Here is a 14,638-nt window from a genome sequence, read left to right as displayed (position 1 = left end):
ATTCAATCAAAAACGAAAAATCGCATTGAAGGTACTTCACTGGAAACGAGCCTCAGACTTTGCCTTACTGAAATAACAGTGGGCATAGATAAACTTGTATCAAAAAAGCAGTGCCAATCATCACATTAGTTTCTAGACTGTAAACTAAAGTGGCATATTAAACTAGTGTTTATACGTAATTCATTTTCTTTCTTCAATGTATCTGGCCCTCTCTCTCCTACACCAATGATTGATTGGCCCTCGGGTAACTAAAGGTTGGACCACACTGACTCAGAGTATTTGATACCAGAGGTGAAAGATATAGAACAATCTATTAAACAAAGTTTGAAATCTGGTTATTTTACTTTATATTTTTTTATAAAAAATGCAAACAAATAATAATTTTCAGTTGGTTGGATTTGTGGGAAGTGATTTTATAAATTCAAATTCATATTTCCTAAAAGAAAATGTACTCACGGCAGAATTGACGTTTTCAATAAATTACATAGAATTTATTGGTAAAAGAAATTATAATAACTTTTCCAAATGATTTACTTACATTCACTAAATGATATATATATATTTTTTTGTTGTTAAGGCTATGCACACCAATGGAAGGGATGTCTTCGTGGAGATATTTTTAACGGAAATTGGCTAATATCACGTTACACACAGAGAAAAACACGAAACTTTTCTTGTAATTAGCCCATTTGCCGGAATTTAAATCCACTTAAATACCAGTGTTCAGCGATTTTACCGCTAAGTCGATGATATATGAATTAAGAAATGAATTATAGAATTTTGACCAAAAAAATTCCTTAATTACTCAAAAGCATCAGTTAGATGGTATTTACAGTTTTAAGGTACTGAAAAGGATGAAAACAAAATCTGAAAGGTATCAGATTTTAAATTAGGGCCGTTTTCTTAACGTTTTATGTGTTACCTTTATTTATTAAATATCATGTTTGCACTTAAACCACAAAATTCAGTTCAATAGCAATGTTGCAAAATAATTTTAAAATGAGCCTATCTTTAGAATTTCTGATGCACAGTTTCGCGCGCTGGAGATAAAAAGGTTTCCCCCCTCCGTAGAGTGTTGCTATTGCTCGCTTTTAAATCGTTGAGTTTGTTACTCAAAAATTCGTTAAAGTTTTACAAAATATGAAATCGATAATAAAACAAATTCCAGATTTTTAATTTGGTCTTCCACATGCCCATATTCATAGAAGGATTACGTCATTCAAAATTTGATGGCTCTATGTACCGTTGTTTTATCACAATGCGAGAAATATACATACATTTATACAGATGTTCCGTTATTTAATTTCTTCAAATATAAGGCAGGACTCTAACATTTGATGGCAACAGTTTGAAAAGTGAAACGGACACTTACAGTGATTCAACCCAAAATCGCAAAACGAAAACAATAGTCTTTCAGGGGCAAAGTCTCTTTATATTAAAAAAGGAAAATAATTAACATTGCATTATTTTTTTATTCAGTGAAATATGTCCGCTTTGGTCCTTTTATCTGGGACTGAAATTGAATACATACTTTAATATGAACATGTTTAAGATTTAATATGTACTATAAACATTTTTGTTTCCCATCTGTATAAACGAACGAAGCTATATTTAAAAAATCTGAAAGGTTTAAGATTTTGAATTACGTCCAAAGAGGCGTTTTTTTAACGTTTTGTGTGTTACCTTTATTTATTAAATATCATGTTCTACATAATCAAACCATAAAATTCAGCTCAACAGCAATGTCGCAAAATAATTTTAAAACTAGCTTATCTTTAGAATTTCCCCTACACAGTTCCGCGCACTGGAGATAAAAAGTTTTTTTTTTTTTTCTTTCCTGTAGAGTGTTGCTATTGCTCGCTTTTAAGTCGTTGAGATTGTTAATCAAAAATTCGTTAAAGTTTTACAAAATATAAAACCGCTAATAAAACAAATTCAAATTTGGTCTTCCAGATGTCCATATTCGCAGTAGGATTACGTCATTTAAAATTTGATGGTTCTAGGTACCGTTGTTTTATCACAACGCAAGAAACATACATACATTTATGCAGATTCTTCATTACTTAATTTCTTCAAATATAATGTAATACATAAAATTAAGACTGAAGGGTACGTAAGACAATAATAAACAATTAAATCACTTCATGAGACTGATTATTTGAAATACATCTGACTCAGTTCTTGGTCTAAGCAAATGTTTACAAAACAGTATCTCTTGTATCTATATTCGCATAAATGGCTATGACATTTTATCATTGTTTTGAATTTGATTTTCAGATTATAGATTTGAGAGTGTTCTCATGGTATAATATAGCCAATGATACCAGGAAAATCAGGCATGAGGAGTTGCTGTAATTCCTTAGATCTTCCCCAAGTAAATGGAGATTAGAGAAAAGCACAAGACTCAGTCGATCATATCTAACGGGTGAAAATTTATCATCTCTTTAGTTAACGCTCATCTGTAGAGGAGATTAGGCTTTTTAAAGCAAATAAAAGGAAAAAAAATTTGTTCCCTCCTATGGATTCGAACTTTGGATCTTCGACTTACTAGCAGGTTATACTCACACCACGAAAACATGCACGGGGAATGCGATAATGCTTTACAAATTTAAGTTACATATGTATGCCTTACAAATTAAAATTACATATGAAAGTCTCACATAACATATTTAGACTTTTAAATAATGGCTTCTGCTATGTAAAAGATAAGTGTGTCTAATTTTTTTAAAAAAATTTTTTGTTCATTTCAATAGACGCCCACATTTTTAACACTCCAATTTTCAACGTTCACATTTTCAAGTAGGATTTCGTATTTAATTATACTTATTTCAATCCAAAATAGATATTTTACTGCAGTTTTACAGAAATATTCTAAAAACATTTTTAGTCTTCTTTATTGCGTTCCATAGTCATCCGAACACTCAATAGGACACAGAATGAACTCATTCCCTTTTGGATGAGCATATACCACTTCTGAAATTCCCTATCTCTATTCCGAAATAACGTTCATGACATAAATCCTCTTCATCCTTTCATCCTAGCATTTACATGGAAATACGAGGACGTTTATCCCTCTACTTAGCCTTAAACTGATCTTCAGCAAAGACTGGACCCTTTTTGCGATTTCTTTTGTCATTGTAGGCATATTTCAGCTTCTTTCTTGGATTTCCGCTCTGTAGGGAAATATCTAGATGCATTTTCCATGCATATTTTAACAGAAAGAAAGAGTTTTTATCACCAGCTTCTATCTCGCAATAGGAAAGCTATACAAAAACTTTCATTTACGATTTAGTATTCTAAAAATTTAAATGCATGCTCTTTAAGTTTGTTTCAACAACTGTTCTCCAGTAATTTACAAAATTATAGCAGAATTATTTACTGAATTGTGTGAAAAAAAGCGTGAAACGTATATAATTTCGGATTAAGCAGAAGTACTTAATTCAAGTTTTAAAAAATATATTTGGTCTGTGAGACCATTCGACAATTGAGTCTAGTAAATACGAAAAGTCAGCTATATCTTCTGTGTAATTCGAACACTAGCTAGGTGTACTAATCACGTGCACCACGAGAACAAGCATATGAAATTTTGCGTATTCCTCTCTGCTTAAAAGACGATTAGGAGCACGACACATTGTTAGCCAAATCCCGGTGATTGCTATTCATCGCATTTTAGTTAGGTATTTGTAATAATAATGATGTGCCAAATTAATAATATATATGGTGGTGTGCGCAATAACCCAGAAAAGTTGGATAACGTTCAGGATGAAATGTGTGATCTGAAAAAAAAAATAAGGAATTAAAGTAACTTACCCCCAAAAGATGACACTTCAAATAATGTGAATTATGAGAAATTTATTATATCTTGACATCGTGAAATTTTAAAATTAATACTAGTATAAATCAAGAAAACATAGCCAGACAGAAGATAATAGACTGCGAATTACTGCAGCAGTAAATATCAGTCCTAACCTTTCCTAACCATTTTGAGTTCTAACCTTTCGTGCAGTAAATGCGTAATATTCCAATCTAAGTAAATCTCAGTTCATCTTCTCACAAAGTTATTCTCACAAAGTTACATGATAACAAAATTCAATGTTTATAACGAAGGAAATTGAGTTGACTGTTTATACCAAGATATTTTTGTAGAAACACAAGGCAAATTCTCGCACCAAGATGCAACACGTGCACATGAATTCCATTCGAGGATATCTCAAGTCGTAGAATATCATTAATTTACTGCAGAAGTCAGCATCTAGATAAATTTAGTTGAATCTTCAGTACCGATTTCTATTCGAAATGCATTCTCTTCAAACTATATGGACATGGTAGTCAGAAAGGCACGAAAAAGAACAAATTGCAGACACGCGTCATCGGCGGTGAGAACGGACAGAAGCACGTCCTACCCCTTCGGAGTCTAGCAGCAGAAGAGAAAGAAAACCGGTTTAGTGGTCAATCTCGCTCTGTCATTGAGCGGTGGCAGTGAACAGACTTGATGTTGAATAAATGTGGAGGCTTGCCTGCACAGTATTACTGCAGAGACTGCTAGGATTTAAAAAAATCACAGCAAGTCACGAAAAGACAACTGTGTCTTTTCAGGTTTAGAACCACAGATTTTACAATTACTAGCTATATATGCCAACTGCTTACACTACAGAACATCGCATGTGCAAGGGTTATAATCTCACATAATGCTTTGTTTCTGTTGCAATGCATTTTTTCACATATCTTGGGGAGGGATAGAATAACAATTAGAAAAATTATAAACTGAAAATAAAAGTTATAAAAATTATATGTAATTATAAATAACTGTCTTAGAAAATGTTACATTTAAATTTCTTGACTGGAATTTTAATTAACTGCTATAACGGACGAACGTAGAATAAATGGTTCTGATAATTTATGTTTTACATTACGCAAAATGCATTGTATCATTGTAGAAGTACAAAGTGAAAGTGAAGCATCGCAGGACATTTCTAAGAATACATACAAAATTCCTCTTTTATCGCAGAGCTCGCAAATCTAGTGGATGATGGTATTCCAGTCATGTGTTGCCGTTGTTTTGATTTATCTCACTTTTCTGAGAATAATATCAGAACAAGCCCGCGAAATTCATCATGGTAAGCAATGCATAATTGCATTTATTGTTCGCGAAAGCATTTAGCACTGTACAGGTGACAGTACGAAATTACACAGTTCTGCGCCGAATTTTGATGGAGAACAGGCCGGGGGGACGGGACCGAAGGTCTCTCACCCCCTTCCGCTACCACCAACCTCTCAATAGGACTTTCGGCTTGCCGCATGTTTAGATTGCCCCATGCCGCACAGACACTATACATTTACAAACGTACAAGACCTCTCCAGGACTCGAACGGCCAACGTTGCTAACCACTATCAGGGTTTGGCGTGATAGTGGTTAGCAACGTTGGGTTTGGTAATCGTTGGGTTTGGTATCAGGGTTTGGTAAACTGGGGTGTTTGGCGGTATTTCAGTCATGTCTGCGAAATAACAAAGTCTGACTTTACATGTAACAAGCCTTCTTGCAGGTGCCTTCAAAGTCAAGCCAATTATCTACTTAACTAACGGTTTTTAGAAATCTTGTTACAGGTAGGCCTCCAGTGATATTAGGTCTTCACTGCTTGAAAGTTATTCGACACTTCTATGATAATCCATTTACGGACCATTCAACGCTCTGTTGAGGAATCATTAGCAGGTTGTTCGATATTCATTTGTAACTCATACAAGATCGCAGCAAATGGTGGTCAACATACTGTAACTCAGCTATGTTTCCGTATGGTCTCTATGTGGCTTGTGACATTTTATAGCTGCCATTATTGTAGTTTATTACTACATAATGCTCTCACTCTTACAGTGACTCGTTTAACAGGTCATTCAAAGCTCTTTTGAGGATTTCAACATTTCTTTGTGTTCCATCCAAAATTTCCTCAATTTTGCAACCAGATATTCTCACTCAGTAGTGCCTCTATATGACTTCATATTTTAAACTACATCATATTCATAGATTATATTATACATTGCAGATATATGTAGGATTATTATAGAATTATATTATAAATTGCTGATATCATATTTATAGATACTGATGCCGTTGTGATTGGTACAGAGGTAAGCGATGCTGGTTGTTGCTGGTCGTGAGTTCTAACCTCGAAGAAGAAGGTGCTTGCAAGTGTTCGAGTATTTGTATGGAATGGAAGCACTTGAAACACGGTCGAGCCAAATATAATTTCGAACATTTAGGGGTAAGGGAAGTGAGGGGGCCATAGTACCTCCGTCGCACGGGCGGTTTTCTATTTAAACTGGGGTTTGGCTGCATAGTTAGTACGGTGGAGCTATCCTTGTTCAGAAAACTAGTGAAAACCTTATGTTCCTCTCACTTCTTCCCATCCTATCCTGCAGCATTTTGGTGTAACGTGTTCTGCAATTATCATTATTGGTGATAAACTAACAAAATTAAAACACAGTTTCAACATTTGTTCTTCATCTATTGGTTACAGCCGCAAACATCGCGGCAAAAACACCGCGGACAAAAACGTCGCGGAGAAAACAACGCAAGGCGAAAACGTCGTGCTACAAAACATCGTGGGAGAAAACATCGCAGTTCTAAAACATCGTGGTACAAAACATCGTCGTCGAAAATAAAGCGGCTCAAAAACTTCGCAGTTTAGAAACATAGTCGTCGAAAATATCGTGGTAAAAAATAAAGTATCTACAAAACATCGCAGATATGTTTTTTGCAGGGTTTAATAACTGTAAATGCATATTCCCATAATGATTTTATGAGCGCAAGATGTAAAGAAGGATAATTTTTACTTTCACAATTTTTTATTAACTAATAAATTTTTGCTGAAAATGTAAGAAGGAAACTTAAAAATAGAAAAATAAATGCAACTTATAGATTATACTTTTCATGAAAAATTACCAGTAAAAACTTTATAAAAATGATTTATTGATGGCCTTTGTTAGTTAACTATCTCGGTTTAAAATTATATTAAGTGCTATAAGTTGCAACAATTTTCTATGCTTAAGCTGAGCTTAAGCATAGATTATGATGGAAACATAGCTGAGTTACAGTATGTTGACCACCATTTGCTGCGATCTTGTATGAGTTACAAATGAATATCGAACAACCTGCTAATGATTCCTCAACAGAGCGTTGAATGGTCCGTAAATAGATTATCATAGAAGTGTCGAATAACTTTCAAGCAGTGAAGACCTAATATCACTGGAGGCCTACCTGTAACAAGATTTCTAAAAACCGTTAGTTAAGTAGATAATTGGCTTGACTTTGAAGGCACCTGCAAGAAGGCTTGTTACATGTACTTACTTTAATAACTGTAAGCTTTAATAACTGTAAATGGGAATATCCATTTACAGTTATTAAAGCTTGCAAAAAAGCATGTCTGTGATGTTATCGTCATGCGATGATTTGTAGATACTTTATTTTTTACCACGATATTTTCGACAACGATATTTTAAACTGCGAAGTTTTTGAACCGCTTTGTTTTCGACGACGATGTTTTGTACCACGATGTTTTAGAACTGCGATGTTTTCTCTTTGCGATGTTTTCTTCCACGATGTTTTGTAGCACGACGTTTTCGCCTTGCGTTGTTTTCTCCGCGACGTTTTCGTCCGCGATGTTTTTGCCGCGATGTTATCGGCGGACACCCATCTATTCTTCATTAAATATAAAACAAAGCAGATTTTATATAATTTACATTTGCAGTTTATTTTAACTAAGTTATTAACTTTCGTCTTAGACGTTTTTTATTAGATCTAAATTTTTAGAAATATGTAATATTCCTAAGAATGTATTTTATTGGATGCAGATAAAATTGGGAGAATCTTTAATTTTAATGACAACAGCTGTTTCTTTTGAATTTATATTTAAATCACAAGTAAATTGTTAAGCTCAAATAATGTTACTGATTTTTACTGATAAGAAAAAAGTAACTTTTTCTGGTTTTTTCCCCTTTACTTCACTTAAAATATTCTTCATTTTTAAATTTGTTTCCAAAGTAAAATAGAGCGGCTAAATTTATTTCCTTTTCATTCTTCAAGAGAGCAAAAACGATCTAGTAGAATAACATAGAAAATAAAATTATTTTCCATATTTTAGCAAAACCTTATATAACAAGATTACTTTTTAAGTTGAACATTATTTTTAGCAAAGGTAAAACAAATTTCACTAAACTGAGGTAGTCAAGAAATAAAAATATACGTATAATCGCATTAAAAAAGAAAATGCATATAACTTCAAAAAGTTATTGAAAGTGTTTGTTAAAAATCTATTCTTCATTGCTTAAAGCAGAGTACTTCATTATTTAAAAAGTGTTTTTTATCTGGTATTCATATACAACCGCTAAAGAAAACTATTTTCTTTGTTGTTATTCTTAAAAGATTAAAGTATATATTATTTTGCTTTATCTTTTAAAAAAATCACAAAATAATATAATTTAGTTTTATTCTGATCCCTTTAAAATGTAGATTTCTTCTGTTTATTAAATTTGCTATGCATGATGCATGCTTAAGAAGCTTTCTGCTTTTAAATTAAGGGCCCATGGCCGCCTAGGGCAGTTCTGGAGTCAGTCCAACATCCCAGTTATGATTTTTATCCCTTTCCTTTTATTTAAATTATTTATTTCGAATTATTATTTCTATTTCAAATAAACTCGATAAATAAAAATAATTTTTCTTTTTTGTCTGAGAAAAGACGAATAACAGTAACATCAATTCCAATGATAAATTATATCGCAACTTAAAAATTAATATGCTCTATTGCGTCAGCAGAGTTCCCTTTAATAACGATTACAAATGATCATAAAGATCCTGAGATTTCATTGAAAACACAGTAACAACGTTTACAGCAAGGCAAACAATTATACATATCTAGTGTCTTTGTGGCATGGCGGCATTCTAAATGTATGGCGAGCCGAATGTTCTCTCGAGAGGATGTGGTAGGGAAAGAGGGGGGGAGACCCTTGGACTCGGAATGCTTTCCATGAAAACTGGGGGCGGAGCTGATCGAAGTCGTGCTGTCACCTATACGGTGCTCAAGGCTCTTGCCAACGAGAGGCGCAAACTTGCTCTTCTTGCCATGATGAATTTCGTGGGCATATTCTGATGTTATTGTCTGACAAGTAAGAATAAGTCACATTATAAAAAGCTGAAGAAGGGGAAGAAAGATAAGCGACAATTCTCATTAACACGCCACAAAAAACCTCAATATAGTCATAGGACATTGAAATGAATAACGCCACTCACTGAGGAACCCAACGCAGGCTGATATACTACAGAGAGAGCTGCACAAGCGCTTCTGAAAATTTTGGGGAAAATAAGATTTTTCGCAAAGGGTTCGAAAAGTTCCAAGGTTTTAAAATCAGAAAATTTAAAAATAAAATTTTCGGAAATTTCCAGATTGCCGCCAATTTATCGACAGCTTTTTCTGTGAAGATCCATAAGGAAAAATTATGCTTATATTTCTGATTGTAACTGATATCTCTGATTGTAAGTTTTACAATTCAAACGTGTATCGTTTTTGAATTACAAGATCACGGCATCATAAACGAAATAAACCTTACAATTATAAAAGATTTCCATAAATTAGATTAAATAATGTACCTCGTGAAAATGCTACATAACATACTCTAAATAAAAAACTGAAAATAACACATACCGCTACAAACACACATAAGGCCCAAAATGTAATCACATAATCACATATTTACAAATATTTGCAAGAGTAATCGCTCACAAATTATTTCGAGGGAAAAAAAATCTCACCTGATAATAATATCAGCTGCACAAAGGACGTACTGTCATGCACGATTACCTCAGAATAGAAACAGGGAGCTCAATAATGAATAAATAAGTGAATAAATAAATAAATGATAAGAAATGTTAGAGAATGAAGGTAGCATCCTACATTTAATAGAAATTACATCAATGTGTTTATTACACTAGCTTCTAAGCATTAAGGAAAACTCACAAAAATAGTGATAACTCGTTCAAACATAAGCCAATCAGTATAAATTTTGAATACACTGTTATTATTGCTAATGGTTTCAATCTTTTGTTAGCATTTTAATGAGCATTAAGTCGATACAGTTGTTATAGAACCACACTGGAAGGGGGGCAAATTAGTGGCCCTGCCATAGGAATACGTTACATGCAAGGAGTATAAAATTGCACTTTTGAAAGCAAACCTACAAATTTAGCTGTGATACTAAGATAAAAGAAAAATCTGGGGTAGCCAGTTCGTAAGAATGAGCCTCAGGTATTATTTTCCAAGAGAACTGCGATGGAGAGCTATTGGAAGATTAGCTGCAAGACAAAGTCAGACATAAATGGTCAGTTGGATAAATGTGAGTCCAAGACTTTCGCAACAATTTCTAAAGATCCGGCATCCAGGAGGTTTAGCCAAGGATGGCCAACCGCTTCGACGAGGGTCGATAACCGATATATGTTATTTCCCACTCTAAGGAATAGAACCCCAACTCAGACCCAAATCAGATCCTCCCTTCTTGGAGCCACCGAAAGTTTGGTGTCAATTTCAATCGTGCATAGAAGGCTTCACGAAGGAGGTCTGTTTGCGAGGCGACCAGCCATTTGCGTGCCGCTCACGTCACGTCATAGAAGGGAACGTATGAGGTGGGCACGTCAAAACTTCCACTGGAAGACTGATCAATGGAGGGCTGTTTTCTTTAGGGATGAGTCCAGGTTTAGTCTCCAAAGCGATAATAAACATTATTTGATTTAGGGTGAACTTGGAATCCGTTATCTTCCATCAAACATCCTTGAAAGAGATGCATACAGAGGAGGTAGTGTCTGTGTTTGGGGCCGTATTTCTTTGAGTGGACGCACAGACCTTTCCACGTGGAACCGTGAACGCTCAGACCTATAGAGATGCGTATGTGCGCCCTTATGATGATTTTCTGCTACATTACGACAACGCTAAACTGCACAGGCCATGCATCTGAATGATTATCCTCAGCAGCAAACAATTCAATCGGCTAACTTATCCAGCATGTTTAAAATGATTTAGGAATACACATACTCTCAATTCTCCTTTTCAGACACTTGCCACGTTTGCAAATGCTTTGCAAGAGCAATGACTCTCACTTCCCACGGAACTGATAGCCTGCATAAAAGACAGCGTCACACCTCGCTGTAAGTGCTCCTAGGGAAGATAATACTCTATAGAGTATAATCTTCCCTAGGAGCACAATACTCCGATATCAACTAACACATCGGATTTGTCCTTTTTATACATATGCTAAATTCTAAACCACCATAATTATCTGGCAATTTCATGTTCTTTTATACCTTACTATGTGTTGTATAACGTGGGTAAGTTTCATTAAATTCTACATGTAACTTTTTGAGTAATCGTCACTTTTATGATTTTTCCCTTAATTAATGATAACCAGTGTAGTTCAATGTTTTCTTATGGAAATGAAAGTGATAGTGTATTTTTAATTTACGTTAGGCTTGGTCTTCGTTTATTTGATAACGACAAAGCACTTGAAGGCTATCTGGCTAAGTGGTGGACTTTCTAAGGGAAACTGGTTCGTGTACAGGTTGCGCACGATGATAACACGAAAACACCCATGCAGCCAAGTCCGTCGTTATTTGAAACTTGGGAACAACTACCACTGTTCAGTGATTTTACCGCTGTGCAATTTATGTGAAGAAAGTCACATTTAAGAGGCAACTTCTGAAGAGACAGGTAGCGTAAAGTTTCAGTGACTAATGCATTTCTAAAATTTCGCAGTTTAAATATTTAGAAAATTTTGCAGAGTTGTAGTTTATTGCATCTATGAAAAAAATTGAAACTGATCTTAATTTGTAGGTTTCAAAATAATTGAGAATGAAGGAGCAATAGGTAAAGCATATTAAAATTAATGAATTTTGAATAGACTTAATTTGTAAGATTTATTTATTTATTTAATTTCTTTATTTTTTTAGTTTTTCCTACTAAACAGGTGTTAAAACATTATGTGCTGGTTTAATAAATATGTTCCTTTTGTTTCATCATTTAAAGTTTTTCCTTATGAATATGAAAATTTCTTTGCTCTAAGATATGTAATAATTTACATTAAATATGACTGGAATTATATATTAATGTCTATATGTACATGATGTGCGAAATATTTCTCTGAATAAAACCTCAAATTAAATTCCTGGATATAAAATTTTCAGATTAATTAAATGCAAACTTCCGACATTTTAGTGAAAACGGAAGACGTCAATCCATATTTATTTAACTACAGAAGAAAAGAGTTTTATTATCCTAATAGGATATAATATAGCTATTAAGCTATAAGGAAGGAGGCAAATCTCGAAATTACTGTTTGCTCGAAGTTAATAAAAATATATCTCCCCCCCCCATTATTTCCTACACTTTTTGCAGGTTTTTAAAGCAGAAAGTAAAACTATTTTCCTATTTTCAAGAAAATGATAAATTCTAAGTTTTATTTAAGCTGCAATTTTTGTTATATAGCATATGCATATACACACTCTATGATATATGTCTTTTTTCCATCTTTAACGCGTGCCATCACAGTGAAATTGTGAAGCACATCCGTATCACTTGTAGAATCATTAGATTTTTACCGGAGTAGGAGATGTGGAATTTCTGCAATGCACTCGCCAAGGCTCGAACCCCTGACCTTCCACTGCGAGACTGGAATGCCTTCCAATTACCATAGACCTAATTACACAACTAAGTTACGCGGTAAACAGATATAAAATAGCTTACAATGTGATCAAACTTATCTGGACCCTAGTAATGTACGTGACTATCCAGTATGTATTGATATAAAGAGGGCACCTGTTTTTCTACGATGAGAGGTACCATTACATTAAGAAGATTTTCGTTTAGAATCTGTTTTGTGGTTTATAGAGTAGCTGTAGATAAGCAGCAGCTAGTTTTGTCAGCGATTTTAGATGATGCAGCTTGAACAGGAAACGGTGTTCCACTTCATTCCATGGATATTCCATTGGTTTCTGATCGGGACTCTGGGCTTGCCAACACATTTCCATAACAATCAATAAGATGGATCTAATATTTCTTTTTGAAGGAAAGAGGAAGTTAAGGTTAAAAAACGTTCAACGAGATCTCACCATATTGCGCTCTCCATCATATATGATATTAGGAAAGGTACCCTCTCGTAAATATCATTCACCTGCATTCTCCACATCCAACACTGTTACAAGTCCCAGTTGCATCTAGTTTTATATTTCGTTAATCGACGTTTAGCGGTACTGAAGTACAACTATTGTGTCACTAAAACTCAAACATTTTAGCTTTCAACGACTTTCTGTTTGCTTTGATCATTACAGCTAAAGGTGCTGCGCAGTTTTGAACGAATTGTTGTGACTGATTCCATACAGTTTCATTTCAATACTCTATAGGCGTTCTGCGTCTTATATCTGTTAAAAGGTCATAGCCGGTTTGACCAAAAACATGTAACTCTTAAAGCTTTCCATTTTGGAGTAATGTTGTTCATTGAAGATGTAACCTTTTACAGTGCAGAAATTTCATGAAATATTTTATACAATTTCCCGAAAGCATGTAACCTAGCATTTCGAAATCATTCAGATAATGTTTCCCTTTTATTTCGCTTTTCCAAGCTTTTTGTGATGTCGATAAATATGACAACATCCTTTTATATCCACGTTGTCGTATTACCTCAGTAAACAAAACTACTATTTACCAGGTTGGTCGAATATATTTAATCCCATACTGCTGTAAAATTCTAGATAAATTAACTTTACTTTGCTGGCTAGATCTTTACTTGAACTACGAAGCGACTATTCGCTATGTTCAAACTGTATCAATGACAAGAAAAAAGAAGGGTGAAATTTTATTCAACTCAAGAAGAAATTTGAAGACGGCACTCCTGGTGCTTACAAACTTAGTCAATATTTTTGCATGCAATTCAAAATAGAAACATAAAATTAAAACTAAATAACTGCACAGTGATAATTAACGTGAGTTGACGCTTAGCCCTACCAGCGCGGTATACAAACCGGCGGTTAATATGCACGGCCGTAAAAAAAACAACGAACTAAACTCAGCGAAACAACATGGTCCCTCCTTTTTCCATAACACGCGAAATTGAAATATCATTCTGGCAGGAAATCAGAGATGGGAATTAGAGAAGGTGGAAAAGATAAGTAAGTGAACAAAAACTGGTTAGTTTAAAAATAAATGTTTCTTTACATTGCATATACATGGTAATTCTAAAATATAAAGAGAGTTAGAGGGGATCAAAATGAGCAGTTTTGTAATGCACTGTTTGTGCGCAAAGATGGCATGTTGGGGTAGCAGAAGCTACTGTTGAGTTCGGTATATGAAAATCGTCTGCTAAATCTTCATTCTGCACGTGGAGTTTCAGCAGTATGGTTCGGTCCGATATGTATTTTATCCATACGGCTGGGGATGGAACAAAAGAAGCTGCTAAAACGATGTACAAAGAACGATTTTCGAGTAGACATCTACAGAATCACCAAATATTTCGAGCATATTAACATTCCATTCCATTCCATTGACGGAAGACGCGAGCACTGTACGTTTACCATAGGGTGAATCAGTTCAACACCGCGCCTCCCAAGAGC

Source organism: Stegodyphus dumicola, chromosome 5 (genome assembly GCF_044657685.1).
Source record: "Stegodyphus dumicola isolate Sdum_Otavi_A_Nest chromosome 5, ASM4465768v1".
Lineage (NCBI taxonomy): Eukaryota > Metazoa > Arthropoda > Arachnida > Araneae > Eresidae > Stegodyphus > Stegodyphus dumicola.
The sequence above is the reverse complement of the archived record's forward strand: the minus strand, read 5'-3'. Positions refer to the sequence as shown.